Source organism: Arachis stenosperma, chromosome 5 (assembly GCF_014773155.1).
Source record: "Arachis stenosperma cultivar V10309 chromosome 5, arast.V10309.gnm1.PFL2, whole genome shotgun sequence".
Lineage (NCBI taxonomy): Eukaryota > Viridiplantae > Streptophyta > Magnoliopsida > Fabales > Fabaceae > Arachis > Arachis stenosperma.
In genome coordinates this window covers 92,667,955-92,671,276 of record NC_080381.1, presented here as the reverse complement: position 1 = coordinate 92,671,276, position 3,322 = coordinate 92,667,955, and the positions used below count along the sequence as shown (strand labels likewise).

The following is a 3,322-nucleotide window of genomic DNA, read 5'->3' as shown; positions in this document are numbered from 1 at the left end:
ATTAATTGTATGGGTTTTGTAGAGCTCTCCACGGTGAACGCATGGCCGTAAACGGAGCGGCAATCGGAGCTCTAGATCAAAAGTTATGGTGGTTTGAAGATCAAGTGAGAGAAAGAACTTGAGAGAGAGTTCTTCCCTCCATGGCCTCCATTTTCAGCATGTGAGTGTGTTTAGTGAGGAGAGAGAATGCTAAAAACTAGGGTTTTGGTTTAGTTATGTTGGGCCAAGGGCCCACTTTGGGTCCGGTTGGCCCGGTTTGGCCCGTTCGGTCCAATCTTGGTCCGTTTTCTATAAAATTGGTACCGAAATTCTCGTCTCAATCTCCTCTATCATATTTAGCCACAAAAATCACATTTTAGGCTTTCTAGAATAAATTCTCATTTATAGGTTAATTAGCCGTTAATTAACAGGGTTTTACAACTCTTCCTTCTTCTATTCTCTTCTTCTTTTACTAACATAAAGGAATCTCTATTCTGTGACATAGAGGATTCCTCTTCTTTTCTGGTTTTCTTCTCTTTCATATGAACAAGAACAAGGAAAAAGGCACTCTTGTTGAAATTGATCCAGAACCTGAAAGGACTCTGAAGAGGAAACTAAGAGAAGCTAAGTTACAACAATCTAAAGGTAACCTTTCAGAAATTTTCGAACAAGAGAAGGAGATGGCAGCCGAACCTAACAACAATAATGCAAGGAGGATGCTTGGTGATTTTACCAAACCAACTTCCAAATTTGATGGAAGAAGCATCTCCATTCCTGCCATTGGAGTCAACAATTTTGAGCTTAAACCTCAACTAGTTGCTTTAATGCAACAGAACTGCAAGTTTTATGGACTTCCATCTGAAGATCCTTACCAGTTTTTAACTGAGTTCTTGCAGATTTGTGAGACTGTTAAGACAAATGGAGTAGATCCTGAAGTCTACAGGTTCATGCTTTTCCCTTTTGCTGTAAGAGACAAAGCTAGAACACGGTTGGACTCACAACCTAAAGATAGCCTGGACTCCTGGGATAAGCTGGTCACGGCTTTCGTGGATAAATTCTTTCCTCCTCAAAAGCTGAGCAAGCTTAGAGTGGATGTTCAGACCTTCAAGCAAAAGGATGGTGAATCCCTCTATGAAGCTTGGGAAAGATACAAGCAGCTGACCAAAAGGTGTCCATCTGGCATGTTTTCAGAATGGACCATATTAGATATATTTTATTATGGTCTATCTGAGTTTTCGAAAATGTCACTGGACCATTCTGCAGGTGGATCCATTCACCTAAAGAAAATGCCTGCAGAAGCTCAAGAATTTATTGATATGGTTGCAAATAACCAATTCATGTACACTTCTGAGAGGAATTCCGTGAATAATGGGACGCCTCAGAGGAAGGAAGTTCTTGAAATTGATGCTCTGAATGCCATATTGGCTCAGAACAAAGTGTTGACTCAGCAAGTTAACATGATTTCTCAAAGTCTGAATGGATGGCAAAATGCATCCAACAGTACTAAAGAGGCAGCTTCTAAAGAAGCTTATGATCCTGAGAACCCTGCAATAGCAGAGGTAAATTACATGGGTAAACCTTATGGAAACACCTATAAATCATCATGGAGAAATCATCTAAATTTCTCATGGAAGGATCAACAAAAGCCTCAACAAGGCTTTAATAATGGTGGAAGAAATAGGCTCAGTAATAACAAGCCTTTTCCATTATCTTCTCAGCAACAGACAGAAAATTCTGAATAGAGCCCCTCTAATTTAGCAAACTTAGTCTCTGATCTGTCAAAAGCCACTTTCAGTTTCATGAGTGAAACAAGATCCTCCTTAAGAAATCTAGAGGCACAAGTGGGCCAGCTGAGTAAGAAAGTCATTGAAACTCCTCCCAGTATTCTCCCAAGCAATACAGAAGAGAATCCAAAAGGAGAGTGCAAGGCCATTGATGTGATCAATATGGCCGAATGCACAAGGGAGGAGAAGGACAAAAATCCTAGTGAGGAGGATGGTGGACGAAATTGTGATCCATGCTCTTTGTACTTGTATAAAATTTAATGATTGGCTCTATTTGAATTCACAACGCCGTTCAACTAACCAGCAAGTGTACTGGGTCGTCCAAGTAATAAACCTTACGCGAGTAAGGGTCGATCCCACAGAGATTGTTGGTATGAAGCAAGCTATGGTCACCTTGTAAATCTCAGTTAGGCAGATTAAATTGATTTATGGGTTTTTGAATAATTGATAATAAAAAGAAAATAAAAGGGATAGAGATACTTATGTAGATTAATAGTGGGAATTTCAGATAAGTGCATGGAGATGCTGTGTGTAACAACCCTGATTTTCGAGTACATGAGATCTTTTCTGAAAGTACGAATTTCTCCGGAAGATCAGTAAAGGGAACACCTCTGTTATATCATCAAGCATCTCAATCCTCATTATCATTATGTCATCCTTAAGCTAGAACTTTTTATGAGGCAAGCTCGATAATGCAGTTACGAAGAACATAGTTTTGAACCGTATCGGTTAGGAATTTTGATCCGGTTTTTCGTAAGTAGTCTCTGTTTGACGAACCGGACTCGATTCATGAGAGGAGAGAGATAATAGTATAATATTATCATTATATTAGTATTATAAAATTCTTGAATGATATTATAAGGTTACCTGGTTTGTTTTTGTTAAAAACACAAAATCGGTTTAACCGGGTTTACGGTTTACTGGTGCAGCTTAGCACTAGCACTCTCTGATGACTTTAGCAATGCTAAGGCCTCATTATACATGTTCTATTATCATAATAAATATGTTACTAGTGTCATTTATGCTAGTAGCTCAGAAAATAATTTTTAGAGATGTTTTTACGAGTGTTCCAATACACCTAGTTTTAGTAGTTGTACACCAGAGATATTTTAATATTATTTTAATCCACCTCCAAGCCAACCAATCATAACTCACCTTACACCCCCAAGATCTCCAAGGCTGTCTCATTTCATCATTTTGGCCGAAAATAACAAGAGAGAAAAGAGAGAAACTTTCATGACCCTTTAATCTTCAAAGCTTGATTTCTTCTGAACTAAAACTCAAATCAAAACTCCGATTTCACCAAAATGATCCTCTCTTCTTCCTCTACATAACCATGTGATTTATCAAGGCTGGAAATAAGGTGAGATGGCTGTCTCCCTTCCTCTTCAATTCGGTTTTCAAGGAAAACCATGCAAAACATGTGTTTTCTTGATGTTTTTCCTTAGGAATCATGCTTAACTTGACTTGAGGGCCAAGAAACGTGAATTTCCAGCAACTCTAAGGTGATATATCTCTTCCTAACATGCTGAGTGAGATTTGGTCAGTTGAGAGTTTTT

At 38.6% G+C, this 3,322-nt stretch overlaps 1 non-coding gene across 1 annotated transcript; it reads right to left on the bottom strand.

Annotated features, from left to right (window-relative positions):
* Window positions 1–1,058: 1,058 nt before the first annotated feature.
* LOC130984160 (small nucleolar RNA R71) lies at window positions 1,059–1,162 on the bottom strand. The gene has a single exon (XR_009088111.1). It is a non-coding gene; the product is annotated as a small nucleolar RNA R71 (small nucleolar RNA).
* Between the last annotated feature and the right edge of the window lie 2,160 nt (window positions 1,163–3,322).